The sequence below is a fragment of the Cibotium barometz genome, chromosome 21 (assembly GCF_041138505.1).
Source record: "Cibotium barometz isolate CiBa-2024 chromosome 21, ASM4113850v1, whole genome shotgun sequence".
NCBI lineage: Eukaryota > Viridiplantae > Streptophyta > Polypodiopsida > Cyatheales > Cibotiaceae > Cibotium > Cibotium barometz.
In genome coordinates, this window is record NC_141066.1 from 5,529,845 (window position 1) to 5,555,252 (window position 25,408).

A 25,408-nucleotide genomic window follows, 5' to 3' on the forward strand; every position below is an offset into this window, starting at 1 on the left:
ATGGCAGCACATATCTATAGTCGATATGTTGCCGCATATGGGAGGATGCCGAACAACTGCTAGATCCCATATATACTTTAGAAAGAAATTATATGAAGAGTTTGTCTTAGGGGAGCAGGTAGACTACACTACCCATCGGCCCGACGGGTAGTGTTGGTCGAGGTCATCTCCAGGACCAGCCCTTCATGTAGTTGCTGCTACAAATCTGCCATTTGTGCCTTTGTCTACTATCGAGGTACTAGACACCCAGGTGGGGATCGACGTACAGAGTATCACTGAGAGCATCCAGCATGTGGTGCACTTGTTTTCACGATCGATACGAACAGATTTCCAGGTATTTATACATACTCATTGCTTCTTTAGGTTTTTCATAGTCGTTTGTTTACATATTTATATATACTTTTTTATATTTTCTAAATGAGCAACATGGTTGATTGTATCATGAAGGGTCCCACACCTACCAGGTGAGAGACTCAAACTAGGAGTTGCTAGAGGTGAGAGCAGAGATCGATCGTCTCAGTACAGCATTGCAGATGGTAGAGGTAGCCACTGCAGTGATGTGCCATGCGAGAGAGACTGACATTCACCTGGTAGGTCTCCCTTGTATGTAAAAGAGTTATAATTAAGCTCTAAAGTTATAAATTTCTTTACGTAATACCTAATTAGAGAGACTAATTAATTATTTGTACGCTTTACTTTTGAGTAGGCCTAGATTGAGGTAGAGAGTGCTAGATCTGAGACAGAGCAGCACATGATTATGGAGAGGATTGCGCAGCACAGGGCAGAGCAATTAATCTTGCATGTTCGGGAGTTCCACAGGTCTTCTGATGTGACAGTGCCTTACTTGCCCTTATATTCACGGCTTGTTTATGGAGGTTTTTCGGTGACCTCTCCCTCAAGATGCACCACCATTCTTCTGCTATGCCTGATGCTGTAAGATCCCTGACCCCACTGCACAACGAATTTGGGGGTGCTAGTAGCGGAAGTAGCACTTCTTGCGCGGGGCAAGGTCCCACACTCGGGGCCTCGCCCACGGATATCCAGACAAGAGACTAATCCATCGGCTCTTCCAAAACCAAACTCGAAAAAACTTCCCTTGCCCGGAAAGCACGGGCGATTCCTCTGAGATAACTTTTCTCTAACGTAGTCAAAAGCCTGAACTAACTGAACTGATCTGACCAAACCCGTAAGTCCCATAGTCAGATCAGGGAAAAGATTGTACTTGGATCATAGAGACCAACGCTTTTTTCCTCATTGAGAGGCACAGCCGTTGATTCTTTTCCATAGAACAATTTTACCTCATCTATCGTACTATATAGAAATTGAGTAGCCAACCGCCCAACCACTGTAGTGATGGGATCCAATTAGGAATTTGGTTAGGTTTTGTCCTGGGTACCAGGGAAAAGAGCTCCCCGGCCCCCTAGCCGGATATTCATGCAAACATAAAACTAGTCACACCACTTACACACCCAATATGAACTTGCCTTTTTCACAGATTCAACAATCTTTAAAACAATCATTTAATGAAACCATAGTGTTACTGATCATAATCCTCTAATTATCCAGTTGAATCCTAATTTCCAATTCATTCCTTCATCGGTGTACCTATGGCATCATTGGCAACCAGAACGCTCACCACCTGTTCACTCAGGGGCGTTTTCAATAGTTCCTAGCTCATAGTACCCAACAATATAATCACATAAAAATATCCAGGTGGAATCTCCGTTGAAGATGAGCAAGATCAACCACAACAGATCCATATAAAAGAGCCATGGACTGTTGAGGACCAGCAAGGTCAATCAACCAGATCCATGCCCGAATTCAGAAAACAACTCTTACTCCTTGTTCCAATATCTTCCCCGACGTACTTGTGGGTATCTTCGGCGACCCAGAGCCCGAGCAGCGTATGGTCAGCACCCTCTAGGATCCTTCGCAGGTCACCTAGCGCTTCACTCATAAGCTGCTTCCTTGGTCCCTCATCCACTGTACCAAAAGCTCACCATTTAAATCAAACCGAGGTTGGTCAAGACCTCGGCCGACCTTGCTATGCGAGACGTCCTCCGTTGACTCTCCCGTTACTTTAACAGATAGGTCTCAACGACCTCAATCACAAGACGGTCAAAATGCTTTCCTAGCATTCTTGACATAAAACAGTCATTTAAAAATAGATTTCGCATACAAATACAGTTCCAACAATATTTCCATTTTTTCTCATTACTCTGCATCCTTTCTTCACATTAGTCCCCATCTTTTCTCATCTTACCATAATGTTATTTTCTTCATCAATCCCTATCACATCACATCATTTCCACATCAAATCACATCCAATCGCATCATCCACACATCAATCCACATCATCCATACATCAATCCACATCATCCATACATCCATCCACATCAACCACATCAATCCACATCATCCATACATCCATCCACATCAATTTCTCTTCCATACATCCATCCACATCAATCCACACGTCAATCCACATTATCCATACATCCATCCACATCAATCCACATCATCCATACATCCATCCACATCAATCCACATCATCCATACATCCATCCACATTAATCCACATTATCCACACATCCATCCACATCTTCTATACATCCATCCACATCAATACCCAAAGCCAGAGCACCGTATGGTCAACACCCTCTAGGATCCTTTGCAGGGGTCACCTAGCGCTTCACTCATAGGCCGCTTCCTTGGTCCCTCATCCACTGTACCGGAAGCTCACCATTAGCACCCTCTAGGATCCTTCTCGCAGGGGTCACTTAGCGCTTCACTCATAAGCCGCTTCCTTGGTCCCTCATCCACTGTACCGGAAGCTCACCGACCTTGCTACGCGAGACGTCCTCCATTGACTCTCCGTTAAGCAGTTGCAACTTTAACAGATAGGTCTCCACCACGACCTCAATCACAAGACGGTCAAAATGCTTTCCCAGCATTCTTGACATAAAACAGTCATTTAAAAATAGAATTTCACATACAAATATAGTTCCAATAATATTTCCATCTTTTCTCATTACTCCGCATCCTTTCACATTAGTCCCCATCTTTTCTCATCTTAGCACACAATTTTATTTTCTTCATCGATCCCTATCACATCACATCATTCCCACATCAAATCACATCCAATCGCATCATCCACGCATCAATCCACATCATCCATACATCCATCCACATCAACCACATACTTGTTTACGAATTTTAATGAAAATTCTATGGTTGTTTACATCCATCCAAATCACATCCAATCGCATCATCCACATATCAATCCACATCATCCATACATCCATCCACATCAACCACATACTTGTTTACGAATTTTAATGAAAATTCTATGGTTTTCTTGATTTTTATGTTTTGTAAATGATTGAATTAAATTCAGATGCTATGCATTGATGAAAAGGCCACCCCCTTCTCTTCTTTACATTCCAACCTTTCTTAATCCTAGAAAGATTAACTAAGTGATTAATTAAACTCTTCTTATTGTTTACTCTCTTGAATTTAGAAAATTATGTAGATTAGAGTTCTATAATTCTAAATTGGGTTAATTAAGTTAAGTAAAGAAAGATAAAAATGAGAAATGGTTAGCCATACAAAGAAGGTTATGGCAAAATTTTGCAGAATTTTGTGAAAAAAGAAAGTTTGTTTTTATGTTATTCCAAAAGAGTATTTCCCACCATTTTTGCATCTAAAAGAAATACTCTAATTACTCCATGTACATATTCACCTATGAATATGCATGGATATCACTGATATTAATTATTGAAATTTATTTCTATGCATAGAAAGATGCATAAAGGAATTTTTTTTAATTATATAAAAGTGTTATTCTTATTAAATTTGATTTCTATGCATAGAAAGATGCATAAAAGAAATTTTTTTATTATAAAAGTGTTATTCTAATTAAATTTGATTTCTATGCATAAAGGAATTTGTTTTATTATAAAAGTGTTATTCTTATTAAATTTGATTTCTATACAAAGAAAGATGCATAAAGGAAATTTTTTAATTACAAAAGTGTTATTCTTATTAAAATTGATTTCTATGCATAGAAAGATGCATAAAAGAATTTTTATTATTATAAAAGTGTTATTCTTATTAAATTTGATTTCTATGCATAGAAAGATGCATAAAGGAATTTTTTTTATTACAAAAGTGTTATTCTTATTAAAATTGATTTCTATGCATAGAAAGATGCATAAAGGAAATTTTTTTAATTATAAAAGTGTTATTCTTATTAAATTTGATTTCTATGCATAGAAAGATGCATAAAAGAAATTTTTTTATTATAAAAGTGTTATTCTAATTAAATTTGATTTCTATGCATAAAGGAATTTGTTTTATTATAAAAGTGTTATTCTTATTAAATTTGATTTCTATACAAAGAAAGATGCATAAAGGAAATTTTTTAATTACAAAAGTGTTATTCTTATTAAAATTGATTTCTATGCATAGAAAGATGCATAAAAGAATTTTTATTATTATAAAAGTGTTATTCTTATTAAATTTGATTTCTATGCATAGAAAGATGCATAAAGGAATTTTTTTATTACAAAAGTGTTATTCTTATTAAAATTGATTTCTATGCATAGAAAGATGCATAAAGGAATTTTTTTTAATTATAAAAGTGTTATTCTTATGAAATTTGATTTCTATGCATAGAAAGATGCATAAAGGAATTTGTTTTATTACAAAAGTGTTATTCTTATTAAAATTGATTTCTATGCATGGAAAGATGCATAAAGGATTTTTTTAATTACAAAAGTGTTATTCTTATTAAATTTGATTTTTATACATAGAAAGATACATAAAGGATTTTTTTTATTTATAGAAGTGTTATTCTTATTAAAATTGATTTGTATGCATAAATAGATGCATAAAGAAATTCTTTGTATTGTAAAAGAGTTATTCCTATTGAATTTGATTTTATGCAAAAATAGATGCATAAAAGGATTTTTTTAATAAAAGTATTATTCCCATTGAAGTTGATTTTTATGCATAAATAGATGCATAAAGAATTTTTATATCAAAATTAGAATTCTCTTAAATTCTATGTTTATATTTTATACGTATTTGATAAATGAATAATTAAATACTCTAAGAGAGAAATTTCTATCGTTTTATATTCACACGGATTGTAAAAAGAAAATTCAAGAAATCTATCGAGATCGAAATATTCAGATAAATGATTAATTTATTCCTCATTGGAATTCGTAAACTAATTTAGAAATCCGTTAAGTGAATATTCAAAGAAAGAAATTCAGTAAAATAGTAACTGAATTATCAAACCCTTTCGAGAAAGATAGTTCAGGAAAAATCTTATCCGACGACTCGAACCTTGAATCAGACTATGACCAAGACCAAACTCTTTCGTCATTTTCGAGGAAAGAAAGTGTGACCAGTTTAGAAAAATACACTCAAAACTCTCGCCAAATCTGAAACTAAGTTTGAGACCCTTCGAATTGATCTGTGGATCAAGGTTATAGAATTCAAGAAATTCTGGTATGAAATTCAAAATTCTGATCAAGAAGTTTTGGGGATACCGATTCAAGAAATACTCCTTGTATTCAAAAGAAAATCAAACCGAAAACTTGCTTAGAAACCCTGTTTTCTTAAAGGACTATCTTACGCGCCAGAATGCTGGAGGGAGCATTTGGTATATGTTTTTCTAATAAGGGAAGTTCGATTGCAACAACAGCTGGCGGGGAGTGTTCAGGACGGCTCACGTGGCAAAGCCTGCCCAGGTCTTGGTATGGTTGAAAAATGGTGCGCTTCTTCCGGTACGATGGGCGAGGGCCGACGAAGCGGTCCCTGAGTGAAGTGCCAGGATACCTAAGGAGGATCCTGGAGGGTTATGACTAGGAGATGCATGGGCTCGCGGTGCCTATGACACCCATGTGTATGTGGTGGAAGATATGTATGATGGACGAAATGATTATTATAATCTGTTACTGGATCTTGTTACTATATGATGGACGAAATCTGTTACTTGTTGCTGACCAGTTGGTCTCAACGGGGAGTCCAGAGTGATAACGGTTTTTTGAGAAACAAGGGACTGGATGGAATTTTTGAGTTATGACATCTGTAACCAATAACTGTTTGTCAATGGATTATTTTATATGTTAAAGTTTTAAAGAGGAGTGTGTGCGTATCTATATTCGAAAGCAAAAGTTAAGAAAGGCATTAAAATTAACTTACATGGAGCTTGTAAGCTCTCCTTTGGCTTGAGGGATTGAGGGTTCTACTCTTGTTTGAAGCAATAGTGGCCACCAATTCACTTTGGAGAGGATTAGGCTCAAAACAATTGAATTATTAAAAAATTCAATGTAGATGGCTCAGGACAGGAGTAGAGTAACAGTGCATAAACACCATTAAGCTTTTACAAAAGGGGGAGGCTTCTATTTATAGGAAAAAGTGAGCCTCTAACCAAGCAAACTAATTCTAGAATTTTCCAGATTAGTTTGGTAAATTTTTGACCATTTTTGGGTCAATTCAGCTTACTTTTTGGATCTAGATTTGATACAGGAGAGAGAAGAGATGAAAATATCTCATTTTATTGATTAAAAATTAGGGGTAATGATGAGAAAAAGGCGCCTACTTCATGAGGGGAGATCCCCACACTGAGGTGTCAAAATTCAGTTTTTTAATTCTTTTCTTTAGTCCTTAGTCCACTCTTCATCTTATGTGAGTATTTACTCATTTTTGGAGTTTTTCTTTTATTCTTCAATTTATCTCCTCCCTACATTTGGATTAATCTCATTGGCCTGTCAAACCTTTGTTTGGACCTTAATCCAAAATTTTCTTAAAACAAGGGCCCTTAGGCTAAGGTCTTTTGTGCACATTATAATCCATCCAAAGATATCTAAAAACTGAATTATCTCTCTCTAAAACTTTTTCTCTCTCTAGGCCAAAACAGGTAGAAACAAGATCTTTTATTATTCTGAAAAGGGGATTGATTACAAAGGAAGAAACTGAACATCTTGAGGGGTTGGGGAGGAATCTTACAAATTAGCACCCGGCAAGTCCCTTAGTGCTCAAGAGGTCATGTGAAATCCCGCTCTTTCTCATGCCAAACATGCTCGAATGGTGACCAAACTTTGCAAGCATGTGAGGGGACCTACCCTCACATGCTCTCAAAGTTTTGTCAGCATCAGAGCATGTTTAGATTAGCAATTAGCATCCGGTGTGGATTTTTCAAGTCTCTTAGTACTCGAGAGGCCATGGAAAATCACACTCTTCCCCATGCCATCGTGCCCAAAAATGCTCCAATGGTGACCAAACTTTGCGAGCATGTAGGGGGACCCATCCCCACATTCTCGCAAAGTTTGGCCAGCATCGGAGTATGTTTGTGTTAAAAATTCCGCTCTTCCCTGAAAGATCCCTGCCCCCTCCGTGCAACGAATTCTGGGGTGCCAGCGGAAGTCAGCATCATAGCATTTTTAGATTAGCAATTAGCGCCCGGTGTGGATTTTTCAAGTCTCTTAGTGCTCGAGAGACCATGGAAAATCGCGCTCTTCCCCATGCCATCGCACTCGAAAATGCTTTGATATTGACCAAACTTTGCGAGCATGTAGGGGGATGTATCGCCACATGCACGCAAAGTTTGACCATCATCCGAGCATGTTTGGGTTAATAATTAGCGCCCAGTGTAGATTTTTCAAGTCTCTTAGTGCTCGAGAGACCATGGAAAATCCTACTGTTCCCCATGCCATGTTCCCCATGCCATCGTACCCAAGCATGCTACGATGGATATCAAACTTTGCGAGCATGTGAGAGTTAGCATCGGAGTATGTTTGAATTAGCAATTAGCGCTCGGTTGTGCGGATTTTTCAAGTGTCTTAGTGCTTGAGAGGCCATGTAAAATCCCGCTCTTCCCCATGCCATCGTACCCAAACATGCTCCAATGGTGACCAAACTTCGCGAGCATGTGGGGGGACCCACCCCCACATCCTTGCAATCTTTGGCGAGCGTAGGAGCATGTTTGGATTAGCAATAAGTGCCCAGTGCAGATTTTTCAAGTCTCTTAGTGCACGAGAGGCCATAGAAAATCCCGCTCTTCCCCATGCCATCGTACTCAAACATGCTACTCTGATGGTGACCAAACTTTGCGTGCAAGTAAGGGGGACCCACCCCCACATGCTCCCAATGTTTGTTCAGCATCAAAGCATGTTAAATTAGCAATTAGCAATTAGCGTTGAGTGCAGATTTTTCAAGTCTCTTAGTACACGAGAAGCCATGGAAAATCCTGCTCTTCCCAATGCTATCGTACACAAACATGCTGCAAATGGGTGACCAAAATTTGCAAGCATGTAGGAGGGACCGACTCCCACATGCTCGCAAAGCTCAGTCACCATCAAAGCATGTTTGGGTTAGCAATTAGCACACCTAGTGTAGATTTTTCAAGCCTCTTTGTGCTCGAGAGGCCATAGAAAATCTTACTCTTCCCCATTCCATCGTACCCAAACATGCTCCGATGGTGATCAAACTTTGCAAGCATGTGGGAGGGACCCACCCCTGCATGCTTGCAAAGTTTAGTCAGCATGGGAGTATATTTGGATTAGCAATTAGCGACCGGTGCGGATTTTTTAAATCTCTTAGTGCTCGAGAGGCCATGGAAAATTTCGCTCTTCTCCATGCCATTGTACCCAAACATGCTCCGATGGTGACCAAACTTTCTGAGCATGTGGGGGGACCTACCCCCATATCCTCGCAATGTTTGGTCAGTGGGTGTTAGAGCATGTTTGCATTAGCAATTAGTGCCCAGTGCGGATTTTTCAAGTTCCTTAGTACACGAGAGGCCATGGAAAATCCTGCTCTTCCCCATGCAATCGTACTCAAACATGTTCCGATGATGGTGACCAAACTTTCCGAGCATGTAGGGATGACCCACCCCCACATGCTAGCAAACTTTGGCTACAACTAGAGCATGTTTGGGTTAGCAATTAGCATTGACTACGGATTTTTCAAGTCTCTTAGTACTCGAGAGGCCATGGAAAATACCGTTTTTCCCCATGCTATCGTACCCAAGCATGCTCCGAATTAGCAATTAGCGCCCGATGTAGATTTTTCAAGTCTCTTAGTGTTCGACAGGCCATGGAAAATCCCGCTCCTCCTCATGTCATCATACCCAAACATGCTTCGATTGGTGACCAAACATTTTGAGCATGTGGGGGGGACCCACCCCCAGATGCTCGCAAGGTCTAGTCGGCATCAAAGCATGTTAAGGATAGCAATTAATGCCCAATGTGGATTTTTCAAGTCTCTTAGTGCTGGAGAGGCCATGGAAAATCCCGCTCTTCCCCATGCCATCATACCCAAACATGCTCCAATGGTGACCAAACTTTGCGAGCATGTAGGGGGGACCCACCCCCACATACTCGCAAAGTTTAGCCAGCATTAGAGTATGTTTAAGTTTGCAATTAGTGGCCATTGCAGATTTTTCAAGTCTATTTATTAGTGCTCGAGAGTGTTGAGAACTTTGATAGCCCAAGCTCATCTACATCTTCATCTATGGCAGTACATCATGAGCTTGAGAGGGGCTGTTGAGATTCAAGCTCGATGTCAGTGTGTGCCAGCTATGCTATGTGCTGGCATGTTAGGTAGGAACATGTGTGAGACATAAATGACCGCGTCCAGCTGGTCATAGTGTGTGGACATTAGCTAGGGTTAGTAGTGTGTGGACACAACTCAGTGTGTCTTGTGTATTATGGATTATGGCTTTATGCATTGTGTGAGAAGGGAGATGGCTTCCCTCTATGGTTAGGGTTTGCAATATATATTAGGGTTTGCTCCTCTGTGTGTGTCTCCTCTCCCTCTACCTATTTTTCATCATGGTATCAGAGCCTGGTGCTCTCTATTAGGGTTTATGAGTGAGTGAGAGAAGAGGGAGAAGAAGCTGTGAAGAAAAGCTATGAAGCTTGCCATTGATGTTGTGAAGCTTTGGAGCACACCGATTTCTATCAGATCTGAGAGCTTGGCCTACCGAGTAAGGTCTACTAAACACCCTTGAGCAGATTACGGTGATTCAAGCACAAACAAGCACAAACAAGGCAAATTAGGGTTGCCCAAAGCAAAAGAAAATTTTGGTTTTTTGCAAGCTTTCCATTGAAGCTTGGAAGCGGTGATGTATGGTGAAAATAGATGCAAATATGGCAAAAGAAACATGTATGTGACAAGGATTAATGTATTGGCAACTCATGTGCAAGCCCTACATTGAATTTGGAGCAAGTATGATGCATTTGAATGAGTGAAAAAATACTGATTTTGAAGCTCTCACAAAACAGAGAAAAAGAGTCACTTGGTTGGATGAAATTAGAGCAGCAATTTTTTTTGCAAAAATCATACAATTGATGGATTGTACACTTGCCTTGGTGTGTTAGGCAAACATATATGCTATCAATTATCACTATAATCAGCCCAATTTCCCTCAGGAGCAGACGACGTAGATCTACAACAGAAACAGAGTATTTTTCATTGACTTTTGATAAGTGGAGGCCAAATTCCACTTGTGTAGTTGATTAAATCCAAAATTGGCTTAGCAATTGGGTAATACACAAACTCAAGGAGGTTGTTACATGATTGGTTTGAGCAATTATGATCTATGGAGCTGGAAATGAGCTGATTAAATAGGCTGTCTACTGTGTTCAGTGAAACAAAGTGTGATTAATAGATTAATTACTCTCTCATCTTAAACAATTGGTCTAATTCCTTTTACATGGAGTTAGTGGACATCATTGCTAAGCTAATGAATGCCTGGTCTCTCAATTTGGACAAACATTGAAGAAATTAGAGCAATTCTACTACTGGTTTTACTGGTTTTTCTCAAAACAGAGAAGGGGGTTTGACAAAATTGATATGTACGCATGTTGGTTGGTGTTGATATGCAACATTGAGCTTGTTTAGGTGTCAATGCAAGTTATCCACACTTGATCAAACCACTACATTGCAAGTTGAAGCCTTGGAAAGCGCACCAAAATAGGGTATCTTGGATTGCGTATGCCAGTTCATTTTGATGGATGCATACAGTTTGATTTTCTACATCAAAAGTGAAGTTCATTGTGTACTTTGGAGTATCTGGAACACTCATTAGAGTGTGGTTGAGCTGAGGAAGGCTCGTTTACAGATTTGGACGTGTGTGGAAGGTGCATTTCATTGAGCAAATATGTCGGATAATCCAGTACAAATTGTGGGTGAAAAATTGGATAGGAAGAACTTCCAGGCATGGAAGTACGGGATTAAAAGTTTTCTGAAGGGAAAAGGTTTTTGGAATCTAATTACGAGTGCGGAGCCAAAGCCGAAACTACCCCAAAAACCTACACAGCAGGCAGCAGGTTATAGCTCATAAGCAATGGTCAGAAAGAGCATACAAAGTGTTGCATTATCTGTCTATATGTATTTCGGATGCTATACTCATACATATACATGATGCTGAGAATCCCAAGGATGCATGGGATACATTGGTAAAGCTGTTTGATGATACAGACACTAGTGCTCGCAAGTCTCAGTTGCGACAATAGATTCATAATGTGAAACGGAATAGAAGGAGCATCCATGATTATGTACAAGAGATAAAGAAGTATGTAGATGCATTGGCAACAATCAATGCCCCCATGCCTGATGATGATTTGGTAGACATTACCTTGCGTGGTCTTGGCAAGGAGTATAAATCTTTTGATACATCATCTATCTCGGTTCGGAGTACAGGTTTACCATATTTTGATGAGTTGGTATCACTCTTGCTTGTTGAGGAAATCAAACTTAGTGACACTTTTCATGATGCATCTACTAGCCATGATGATAATGGTAGAAATCAGGCTTTCTATTCACAAAGAGGATCTAGAGGCAAGGGGGGATTTACATCATGTGGCCGTGGTAATGGTCATGGATGGCAGGATAGGTCATCACAATAGAATTTTCAGCCTACATATGGGACTAGAGGTGGTCGTGGATATACACCTCAGAGAGGCAGAGGTAATCCTCGTGGTAGAGGACGTTGGCAAGGCCAACAAACATCTATGCAAAATGTGGACTGCCATTATTGTGGGAAATTTGTTCATATGGCACGTGATTGTTTCCACAAACAAAATGATTTGAGAGGGGGTAGAGCACAACATGGTGGACATTATGCACAACATGGTGGTGGAAATTATGCATCAAGCAGTAATGATGGCAACACAAATCACTTGTTTGCCATGAAACATGTTGTGGGATCTATGATGTCGAATGGTGGAAATTATGCATCAAGCAATAATGATGGCAACGTAAATCACTTGTTTGCCATGAAACATGTTGTGGGATCTATGATGTCAAATGGTGAAAATGATAACACTTGGTATATATGGACTCTGGATGGAATGGTTTGAGCATATGAAGCCTATGGATGTGAAAGGCTATGTGGAGACAGGAGACGATACCCAACATGCCATTACACATGTTGGAAGTGTACCATTGGTTATGCATAATGGTGAAACAAAGTCTATATGATGGCAGATGTCTTGTATGTGCCTTCTATTACAAAAAAGTTTGTCAGTTGGTCAAATGGCGGAACAGGGTTTACAGGTTCGTTTCAACGAGCATGGTTGCTTCATTGAGGATTTCAAAAATGGATGTAGAGTCATTGCCAAAGGCAAGAAAGAAGGTAGGTTATTTAAGCTGGATGCTGGAATTCCTAAGTTGAAATCAGCCATGTTCTCTAAAAGCCAAAATGTGGTACAGGACATTGACATGTGGCATAAGAGGATTGGACATGTAAACATACAAAGGTTAAAGAACATGCAGGTAAGAGGTATTGTTAGTGGGCTACCTAGATTCAAGTATGATGGGGATATGCATATTTGTGATGCCTGTCAGTTTGGAAAGCAGGCAAGGTTACCATTTCCTAGAGAAGGCAACATGAGTAGTAATGTGCCACTGCAGTGTATATACTTAATAAGACACCCACAGCAGCCATACATGGAAGTACGCCAGAGATGCGGCTTACAAGTTTTAGGCCAGACATTGGACACCTCAAAGTGTTTGATTGCATAGCTTATGTACATGTGCCTGACGAGAGAAGGAGGAAGTTGGATCCTAAGGTAGAGAAGTGTGTGTTTGTTGGATATGCACAGGATCACAAGGCATATAAATGCTACAATCCACAAACTAGGCAAGTGGTTATCTCACAAGATGCGGTGTTTGATGAACTTGCTAGTTGGTACAAAGCAAAGGATTGTTGAGATTCAAGCTCGATGTCAGTGAGCCAGCTATGCTATGTGCTGGCATGTTAGGTAGGAACATGTGTGAGACATAAATGACCGCGTGTCCAGCTGGTCATAGTGTGTGGACATTAGCTAGGGTTAGATGTGTGTGGACACAACTCATTGTGTGTTGTGTGTATTATGGATTAAGGTATTATGCTTTGTGTGAGAGTGGAGATGGCTTCCCTCTATGGTTAGGGTTTGCAATATACATTAGGGTTTGCTCCTGTGTGTGTGTCTCCTCCCCCTCTACCGTTCTTTCAACATGGTATCAGAGCCTTGTGCGGTTTATGAGTGAGTGAGTGAAGAGGGAGAAGAAGCTGTGAAGCTTGCCATTGGAGCTGTGAAGCTTGGAGTACACCAATTCTTATCAGATCTGAGAGCTTGGCCTACCGGGTAAGGTCTTCTAAACATCCTTGAGCGGATTGCAGGTGATACAGGCAAAAACAAAGCAATTTAGAGCAACTCAAAGCAAAGCAAATTTCTGGTTTTTGGAAGCTTTCCATTAAAGCTTGGAAACGCTGATGTATGGTGAAATAGAAGTGATTCTGGCAAAAGACACATGTATTTGACAAAGAGGGATGTATTGGCAACTCCTATGCAAGCCTTAAACAAATTTTGGAGCAATTTGGATGCATATGAACGTATGAAAATTTCTGGTTTTTGAGCTCTCACAAAACAGAGAAAAGTAAGTCAAAAATTGATGTATTTGGAAATGTTTTTGGTAAAAATCAAAGCATTGATGGGTCACACACTTGCCTAGGTGTGTTGGGCACTTAGTCCTATCATCAATTATTACTTCAAACACTCCCAAACCCTCCTACAGCAGGCGGCGCATTCTGCACAGGGAAACAGGGCAGTTTTGTGTTCATTTTGAAGCCGAGGAGATCAAATTCTCATTGGTTGCTTGTTATATTTCACAATTGCTTTAGCAATTGGTTGCTACACACATTAGAGAAGAGGGCTACATGGTTGGTTTGATCAATTATGCCTAATTGAGTTGGGAATGAGCTGATAAAACAGAGCAATTTTAATTGAGTAATTAATCTTTGGTCTTAAACAATTGGACAAATTCCTCTTACATGGAGTTAGTGGACACTATTGCTAAGCTATTGAATGGTTGCTCAATTTGGACAAATATTGAAGAAATTAGAGCCATTTTACTACTGGTTTTTCTGGTTTTTTCCTAAAACAGAGAAAGGGATTTTCAAAAATTGATATGTACACATGTCAGATGGTGTTGATATTCAACATCGAGGTTGTCTAGGTGTCAATACAAGTTGTCCATACTTGATTGTACCACTACATTGTTATTTGGAGCTATGGAAGGTGCATCAAAACAGGGTACCTCGGACTGCGTGAGTCAGTTCATCTTGGATGCATACAGGTTGATTTTCTACATCAAATTTGAAGATTGGTGGTTACTTTGGAGTATCTGGAACACTCATTGGAGTATGGTTGAGCTGAGGAAGGCTCGGTTATAGATTTGGACGAGTGCAGAAGGTACACATTGAGCAAACATGTCGGATAATCCAGTACAGATTGTTGGTGAAAAGCTGGATAGGAAGAACTTCCAGGCATGGTAGTACAGGATAAAAAGTTTCTTGAAAGGAAAAGGATTTTGGAATCTCATTACAGGTGATGAGACAGAGCCTGAGCTACCTCGACAACCTACACAGCAGCAGCAGGTTATTGCTCATAAGCAATGGTCAGAAAGAGCATTCAAAGTGCTGCATTATCTGTCTATATGTATTTCTGATGCTATGCTCATACACATACAGGATGCTGAGAATCCCAAAGATGCATGGGATACTTTGGTAAAGATGTTTGATACAGATACAAGTGCTCACAAGTCTCAATTGCGACAGCAGATACATAATGTGAAAAGGAATAAAAGGAGCATCCATGATTATGTGCAAGAAATAAAGAAGTTTGCAGATGCATTGGCCACAATAAATGCCCCCATGCCTGATGATGATTTGGTGGATATTACCTTGCGTGGTCTTGGCAAGGAATATAAATCTTTTGATACATCTATCTCAGTGAGGAGTACAGGTTTACCAGACTTTGATGAGTTGGTTTCACTCTTGTTGGTTGAGGAAATCAAACTCAATGATTCATTTCTGGATGCATCTATTAGCCATGATGATAATGGCAGAAATCAGGCTTTCTATTCTCAGAGAGGCTTTAGAGGCAGGGGGAGATTCACATCACGTGGCCGTGGTGGTAATGGTCGTGGATGGCAGGACAGGTCTCCACAACAGAATTTTCAGCCTTCATATGGTGCTAGAGGTGGTCGTGGATATGCACCTCAGAGAGGCAGAGGTAACCCTCGTGGTAGAGGACGTTGGCAGGCCAACAAAATTCTATGCAAGATGTGGAATGCCATTACTGTGGCAAATATGGTCATATGGCGAGAGATTGTTTCCGCAAACAGAATGATTTGAGAGGGGGTAGAGCACAACGTGGTGGTCATTATGGTGGAAATTATGCACAACATGGTGGAAACTATGCATCAAGCAGTAATGATGGCAGTGCAAATCATTTGTTTGCCATGAAGCATGTTGTGGGATCGATGATGACAAATGCTGAGAATGATGATACTTGGTATATGGACTCAGGAGCATCAAACCATATGACATGTCATGGTGAATGGTTTGAGCATATGAAGCCTATGGAAGTGAAAGGCTATGTGGAAACAGGAGATGATACTCAGCATGCCATTACACATGTTGGAAGTGTACCATTGGTTATGCACAATGGTCAGACAAAGTCTATGTCAGATGTGTTGTATGTGCCTTCTATCACAAAAAGCTTAGCCTCAGTTGGTCAAATGGTGGAATAGGGATTAGAGGTTCGGTTCAACGAGCATGGTTGCTTCGTTGAGGACTTCAAACATGGATGTAGAGTCATTGCTAAAGGCAAGAAAGAAGGCAGATTGTTTAAGCTGGATGCTGGAATTCCTGAGCTAAAATCAGCCATGTTCTCTAAAAGCAGGAATGTGGTACAGGACATTGATATGTGGCATAAGAGGATTGGACATGTCAATATACAGAGATTAAAGAACATGCAAACAAGAGGCATTGTCAGTGGATTGCCTAGGTTTAAATATGATGGGAATATGCATGTTTGTGAAGCCTGTCAGTTTGGAAAGCAGGCAAGGTTGAGGTTTCCTATAGAAGGAAACATGAGTAGCAGGCCACTTGAGATAGTACACAGTGATGTATGGGGTCCTGCACAAAACCCATCTATCAAAGGCAGTTTATACTATGTGACATTCATAGATGATTTCAGCAGGATGACATGGATATACTTTCTCAGAGAGGAGTGAAGTGTTGGAAAAGTTCATGGATTTCAAAGCTTTTGCAGAAAAGCAATATGGTTGTTGGATTAAATGTTTGAGGACAGATGGAGGTGGTGAATACACCTCAAAAGCTTTTGAGCATTTCTTAAGGAAGCATGGAATAAGAAGACAATTGACTTGCAGGTATACACCTCAGCAGAATGGTGTGGCTGAGAGAAAGAATAGAGTCATATGTGAAGTGGCTAGGGCGATGCTCAATGAAAAGAGCATGCCAGATTACTATTGGGCAGAAGCATGTGCTACTGCAGTGTATATACTGAACAAAACACCTACTGCAGCCATTCATGGAAGTACGCCAGAGATGCGGCTTACAGGTTATAGGCCAGACATTGGACACCTCAAAGTTTTTGGATGCATAGCTTATGTACATGTGCCTGATGAAAGAAGAAGGAAGTTGGATCCTAAGGCAGAGAAATGTGTATTTGTTGGATATGCACAGGATCGAAAGGCATACAAATGTTACAACCCACAAACTAGACAAGTGGTCATCTCACGAGATGTGGTGTTTGATGAGCTTGCTAGTTGGTACAAAGCAAAAGATGAGGGTGTCATTGAGTCACTTGAGGCTGATGTGCCTGTGAACTTGCCACAAGTAAGTTCTAGTTCTACTTCTATGTCTGGGCTAGCAGCAGAGACTGAGAGTAGTACTGTACGTCCATGGTCAGGACGTTTGAGGCATGAGAGTGTGAGCACTGGGAGTAATGCTATGGACAAAGGAAAGAAGAAGGTTGAAGGAATTGGAATCACAGGTTATGAGTCATCTAGTTCAGAGAGTTTGGATGAGGAGCTTGGCATACCTGTTTTATGCACACCTGGTGCTAGGCAGGATAGATATGTGCCACCACATGCTAGAGTTACAGGTGTACAGAGTGACCCGCATGCATTACGGAGATCCCAAAGGGTCAGATATCCCGTTGACAGATTGACATATCAAGATTTTGCTATGCATTATGCATATATGACATCTATGGTGAAGCATGTGGAATCTACATGCTATACAGAGGCTATTGGAGAGCATGTATGGGAGAAAGCAATGGATGTAGAGATGGACGCATTGGTCCATAATGACACATGGGACTTGGTTGCATTACCAAAGGACAAGAATGTTATTGGATGTAAATGGGTTTACAAAGTGAAGTGCAAATCTGATGGTTCTATTGAGAGACATAAAGCAAGATTGGTCGTTAAGGGTTATGCACAAACCCAAGGTTTGGACTATGATGAAACCTTTAGTCCACAGTGGCTAAGATGGGAACAGTGAGAGCAGTCATTGCTATGGCTAATGGCTGGGAAATGCATCAAATGGATGTCAAGAATGCATTTCTAAATGGAGATCTACAAGAGGAAGTGTATATGGCACAGCCAGAAGGGTATGTACACCCAAGATATCCCACTCATGTATGCAAATTGAAAAAAGCACTATATGGTTTGAAACAAGCACCTCGTGCTTAGAGTGATAAGATGAGAAGATATCTTATCTCACTTGATTTTCAGATTTCTATAGTAGATTCTTCACTCTATGTGAAGAAGATAGAGCATGGGATTGTTTTACTCGTCATCTATGTGGATGACTTGATTATCACAGGTGATCATGGTGCAGATGTGACGCATGTCAAGAAAGCTTTGAGTGGGCAATTTGACATGAAAGACCTTGGTGAGTTGAGATACTTTCTTGGAATAGAAGTGGTCAAAGATCATGCAAGTACATGGTTAGTACAGCGCCAATATGCATTGGATATGTTGGTAAAATATGGCATGACAGGGTGTAAGCCTATGAGTACACCTTTGGAGCAAAATGTGAAGTTGCGGGCTGATTATGGCGAGGAATTGGATGATCCTTCTATGTACAGGAAGATGGTTGTTGGTAGTCTCATTTACATATCACACGCCCGGATTTGAGTTATGCTGTGGGGCTAGTCAGCCAGTTTATGCAGAGCCCCAGAAAACCTCATTTGGATGCAGTGAGACGCATCATGAGATATGTGAAGACCACTGCACATTATGGTCTACTTTATGAGAGTGGTAAAATCTTGGACATACATGGCTACACAGATGCTGATTGGGCAGGTAGCTCATATGACAGGAGGTCTACTAGTGGATATGGTTTTACACTTGGAAGTGCCGTGGTGAGTTGGAGTAGCAAGAAGCAACCTACAGTTGCTTTATCCAGTACAGAGGCTGAATATAGAGGTGTAGCCATTGCTACTTGTGAGGCAGTATGGTTAAGGAATCTCTTGGCAGATTTGGGTGAGCCTATTGATGGCAAAGTTGTCATTCATTGTGACAACATGAGCAGTATACAGTTGGCAAAGAATCCAGTGTTTCATGCGAGGACCAAACACATAGAGGTCCATTATCACTTTGTCAGAGAGAAGGTGCTGGATGGTACAGTTGATCTTCAGTATGTGAAGACTGATGAGCAGGTGGCAGACATCTTTACAAAGCCACTTAGCAGGGAGAAGTTTGAGTACTTCTGTACTATGTTGGGAGTACATGGGATGAGCTTGAGGGGGAGTGTTGAGAGTCTTGATATCCCAAGCTCATCTACATCTTCATCCGACAGTACATCATGAGCTTGAGAGGGGCTATTGAGATTCAAGCTCGATGTCAGTGAGCCAACTATGCTATGTGCTAGCATGTTAGGTAGGAACATGTGTGAGACATAAATGACCACGTGTCCAGCTGGTCATAGTGTGTGGACATTAGCTAGGGTTAGATGTGTGTGGACACAACTCATTGTGTGTTGTGTGTATTATGGATTAAGGTATTATGCTTTGTGTGAGAGTGGAGATGGCTTCCCTCTATGGTTAGGGTTTGCAATATACATTAGGGTTTGCTCCTGTGTGTGTGTCTCCTCTCCCTCTACCGTTCTTTCAACAAGGATGAGGGTGTCATTGATTCACTTGATGCTGATGTGCATGTGAACTTGCCACAAGCAAGTTCTATTTCTATGTCTCGGCCAGCAGAGTCTGAGAGTAGCACTATACGTCCATGGTCAGGACGCTTGAGGCATGAGAGTGTGAGCACTGGGAGTAGTGCTGTGGATAAAGGGAAAAATAAGGTTGAAGGAATTGGAATTACATGTTATGAGTCGTCAAGTTGAGAGAGTTTGGATGAGGAACTTGGCATACCCGTTTTACGCACACTTTTTGGTGCAAGGGAGGATAGATATGTGCCACCACATGCTAGAGTGACAAGTGTTCAGAGTGATCCGCATGCATTGCGGAGATCCCAAAGGGTCAGGTATCCAGTTGACAGGTTGACATATCGTGATTTTGCTATGCATTATGCATATATGACCTCTTTTGTGAAGCATGTGGAACCTACATGCTATACAGAAGCTATTGGGAAGCATGTATAGGAGAAGGCAATGGATGTTGAGATGGACGCATTGGTTCATAAAATGAAACATGGGATTTGGTTGCATTACCCACAGGACAAAAATGTCATTGGTTGCAAATGGGTTTACAAAGTGAAATGCAAGTCAGACATTAGGAACTCAATAGAGTCTTCTTGGGCCCTTTTATTTGGCAGTTTAAGGGAGTCAAACCTTTTCTCTTAAGAAGAAACGTTTTCTAATTTGAAGCTTCAAAACGGCTACTTTATTCGAATTTGAATTTGGGGGGGAAAATGGAATTTAAAATCTAGCGGATAAAACCATATCATGTAACATATCTATGGAAAGCTCTTGATGCGTAGATCACGGATCTGTAATCTCCGCTCAGATCGGAGCTTGTATGTAGAAGTTATGGAGGTTCGAAAATTGTAAAATTGCCCCCCCCCCCCCCCCCCCCTTTTTGGGGGAAAAAGTGCACCCTTTGACCACTCTTACACCTCTCTTACAAACCAATGGTTTTTGCTTACATGGCGGGCTCCTATTTGTCAAAAAGTTAAACGTTTCCATAACCTCATGGCAAATTAAAGGGCCCAAGAAGACTCCATTGAGTTCCTAATGTGGTTCCATTGAATGCCATAAAGCGAGATTGGTAGCTAAGGGTTATGCACAAACCCAAGGCTTGGACTATGATGAAACATTTAGTCCAGTGGCAAAGATGGGAACAGTGAGAGCAGTCATTGCTATGGCTGCAGCAAATGGTTGGGAAATGTATCAAATGGATGTGAAAAATGCATTTCTAAATGGTGATCTACAAGAAGAAGTTTATATGGCACAGCCAGAAGGATATGTACACCCAAGGTATCCCACTCATGTATGCAGATTAAAGAAAGCATTGTATGGTTTGAATCAAGCACCTCGTGCTTGGAGTGATAAGATGAGCCGATATCTTATCTCTCTTGGATTTCAGATTTCTACAGCAGTTTCTTCACTCTATGTGAAGAAAACAGATCATGGGATTGTCTTACTTGTCATCTATGTGGATGACTTGATTGTCACAGGAGATCATGCTACATATGTTATGCATGTCAAGAAGGCATTGAGTGGGCAGTTTGACATGAAAGACGGGTGAATTAAGATATTTTCTTTGAATTGAAGTGATCAAAGACCATGCAGGTACATGGTTAGTGCAACGCCAATATGCATTCACCAATATGCATTGGATATGTTGGCAAAATATGGAATGACAGGGTGTAAGCCAATGAGTACACCTTTGGAGCAGAATGTGAAGTTGCGGGCTGATTTTGGTGAGGAGTTGGATGATCCATCTATGTACAGAAAGATGGTTGGTAGTCTCATTTACATGACTATCACACGCCCGGGTCTCAGTTATGCTGTGGGGCTAGTAAGCCAATTTATGCAGAGCCCCAGAAAACCTCATTTGGATGCAGTGAGACGCATTATGCGATATGTAAAGACCACTGCACATTATGGTCTTCTTTATGAGCATGGTAAAGGCTTAGATATACATGGCTACACAGATGCAGATTGGGCAGGTAGCTCATATGACAGGAGGTCTACTAGTGGTTATGCCTTTACACTTGGAAGTGCTGTGGTGAGTTGGAGTAGCAAGAAGCAACCTACTATTGCTTTATCTAGTACAGAGGCTGAATACAAGGGTGCAGCCATTGCTACATGTGAAGGAGTATGGTTAACGGGTCTCTTGGCAGATTTGGGTGAGCCTATTGATGGCAAGGTTGTCATTCATTGTGACAACATGAGCAGTACAGTTGGCCAAGAATCCAGTTTTTCAACACATAGAGGTCCATTATCACTTTGTCAGAGAGAAAGTGCTGGATAGTATAGTGGATCTACAGTATGTGAAGATTGAAGAGGAGGTGGTTGATATCTTTACAAAGCCACTTAGCAAGGAGAAGTTTGAGTACTTCCGTACTATGTTGGGAGTACGTGGGATGAGCTTGAGGGGGAGTGTTGAGAGCTTTGATAGCCCAAGCTCATCTACATCTTCATCTATGGCAGTACATCACGAGCTTGAGAGGGGCTGTTGAGATTCAAGCTCGATGTCAGTGTGTGCCAGCTGCGCTATGTGCTGGCATGTTAGGTAGGAACATGTGTGAGACATGTATGAGTGCGTCCAGCTGGTCATAGTGTGTGGACATTAGCTAGGGTTAGTAGTGTGTGGACACAAATCATAGTGTGTCTTGTGTATTATGGATTATGGCTTTATGCATTGTGTGAGAAGGGAGATGGCTTCCCTCTATGGTTAGGGTTTGCAATATACATTAGGGTTTGCTCCTGTGTGTGTGTCTCCTCTCTCTCTACCTATTTTTCATCAGAGAGGCCATGGAAATTCCTACTCTTCCCTTTGCCATCATACCCAAACATGCTCCAATGGTGACCAAACTTTGCGAGCATGTGGGGGGACCCACCTCCACATGCTCGCATAGTTTGGTCAGTATCGAAACATGTTTGAATTAACAATTAGTGCCTGGTGCAGATTTTTTAAGTCTCTTAGTGCTCGAGAGGCCATGGAAAGTCCTGCTCTTCCCCATGCCATCGTACTCAAACATGCTCTGATGGTCACAAAACTTTGCAAGCATGTAGGAGAGACCCACCCCCAAATGCTTGCAAGGTTTGGTCACCATTGGAGCATTTTTTGATTAGTAATTAGCATCGCCCCGGTGCAGATTTTTCAAGTCTATTAGTACTCGAGAGGCCATGGAAAATCCTGCTCTTCCCCATGCCATCGTACCCAAACATGCTCCGATGGTGACCAAACTTTGGGATCATGTAGGGGGAGACCCCCACATGCTCACAAAGTTTGGTCAGCATCAGAGTATTTTTAGGTTAGCAATTAGCGCCGCCCAGTGTAGATTTTTCAAGTCTCTTAGTGCTCTAGAGGCCATGGAAAATCTTACTCTTCCCCATGCCATCGTACCCAAACATGCTTCGATGGTGAGCATGTAGGGGGACCCACTCCCACATGCTCGCAAAGTTTTGTTAGCATCAGAGCATGCTTGGATTAGCAAGTAGCGCCCAGTGTGGATTTTTCAAGTCTCTTAGTGTTCGAAAGGCCATGGAAAATCGCGCTCTTCCCTATGTCATAGTACCCAAACATGCTCCGATATGGTGACCAAACTTTGCGAGCATGCGGGGGACCCACCCACACATGCTCCCAAAGTTTTATTAGCATATCGGAGCATTTTTAGATTAGCAATTAGCGCACGGTGTTGATTTTTTAAGTCTCTTAGTGCTCGAGAGGCCATGGAAAATCCCGCTCTTCCCCATGCCATCGTACTCAAACATGCTCCGATGTGGTGACCAAAGGTTGCACGAGCATGTGGAGGGGGACCCACCCCCACATACTTACAAAGTGTGGTTAGTATCGAAGCATGTTTGGGTTAGCAATTAGTGCCCAGTGTGGAGTTTTCAAGTCTCTTTGTGGTGGAGAGACCATGGAAATACTCGCTCTTCCCTATGCCGTCGTACCCAAACATGCTTCAATGGGTGACCAAACTTTGCAAGCATGTAGGGGGGAACCACCCCCACATTCCTCGCAAAGTTTGGTCAGCATCAAAGTATGTTTAGGTTAGCAATTAGAATCCAATATAGATTTTTCAAGTCTCACATGATGTGCAATTTCTCTCCACACAAGGCATCATATGGAAATGGGCATCCTCCGTGCGTGCACACAAAAGAGAGTGGATGAAATCACAAGGACTGTGAGGCAACTCTCTATGCCCACTAAAAGAATGGAACACATCATAAAAAATTTGGAACTCAGCATGGTAGCGACAACAACATGTGTCACGCTATCGTGATGAGTACCTCACACAAAAGAATGGAACACATCATAAAAAAGTTGGAACTCAGCATGGTAGCGACAACAACATGTGTCACGCTATCGTGAGTACCTCACAAACCAAGGCTTACACCCCTCAAATGACATTTGCCTAGTTTTAAGGTCTGGATATGATGCCACAAATTGAGAATACAACTCTGTTTAGGTCATTTCAAGAAAGCAAGCACCGTGCTCAATGAGCACTCCTCTTGTGACCCTCTTACCGCAAAGCTTTCTTAAAAATTTATGAGGCACGATAATTTTTCTCCCAAAAACTTTCTATCAAGGCTCTAGTAGTTTTATCTGTTGAGATGTCAAGCTCAACATGAGGAGCTAGCACTCACGAGGTGCTTGCATGACCGTTCAACATTTACATCACTGGCGGGTTTGGTAGTTAGCTGGCACCGACATATCTTCGCCAGAGATTCTATAGCTGGACTACACTGACTAGTCCACACTTACCCACTCCACTTAGTGTGTTCACATTATGGACCGCTTGTATATACTCTATTATGTGTGTTAGTCACTTTATCTTCTTTATAGACCTCTTTATAGACCTCTTTTGTTATGTGAAGAAGAAGTAGTATTTTCAACCTCTCACCTTGTGTGTTCTCTTCTACAGTTTGTGTGTGTGTGTGTGCTTGCAAGAGCTTAAGCTCTCTTCTCCCCTGCATCTTTTCATGGTATCAGAGCCTGGTTCATGCTAAGGGCTGAGCGGAAAGAAAAAGAAGCACAAGAAGCAGTACGAGGGTAAGAGCTTCATCTACTCTTCTCCCTTTGTGTTGGCTACTACACCCTTGTTGGGAACTCTTCGGGAGGCACCGGCAAACAAACTCTGATTGAGGAGCTTTCTTTGTGGGAGTAGAGTTACAGGGCAACTATACTATTCGTTAGACAAAGTTTCGGGCCGAAACACATTTCGGGCGCGTCTCGACCTCCGTTTTTCAGTTCGCACGGCGTTCACAAGCACTGCGAGTAAGTTTCGATTCTTTGTAGAACTCTGTTTTTGGAACTTCAGGAAGGACGATTGGTTGTGAAGACACTCTTTGTATTGCTGCAAAGAGGTGTCAAAGTTGCCATTGGGTGTATGTATCCAAATTTGGGTCATTGTTTGTGATAGTTTGGGTGCAGTACTGCAGAGAATACAACAGTTTGTGCAGGTCAAACAAGAGTGTTGTTTTTGGTGAATTTGTGTTGTAGACAAGATGTCCAATGATGGAATAAACTAGATTGTTGCAGAAAAGCTTGACAAGAACAACTTCCATGCTTGGAGGCTTAGATTGACAAATTTCCTCATGGGAAAAGGTTACTGGGACTACAATTAAGGTGAACATGAGGAGGCACTAGAGATACTGGAGATTAATCTAGCTGCTGCTCTACAGATGTAAAAGAATTCAAGAATTGGAATCAAGGAGCAAGGAAAGTCATGTATTGGCTTTCTATCAACATACAAGACACTATGATTGGGCATATACAGGATGCCAAGTCACCTAAGGAGGCATGGGACACCTTGGTGAAGCTGTATGAAACTAACACCAAGGCAAAAGATTCAATTGAAGAATGAGCTTCATACTGTGGTGTCTGTGAATGATTATGCC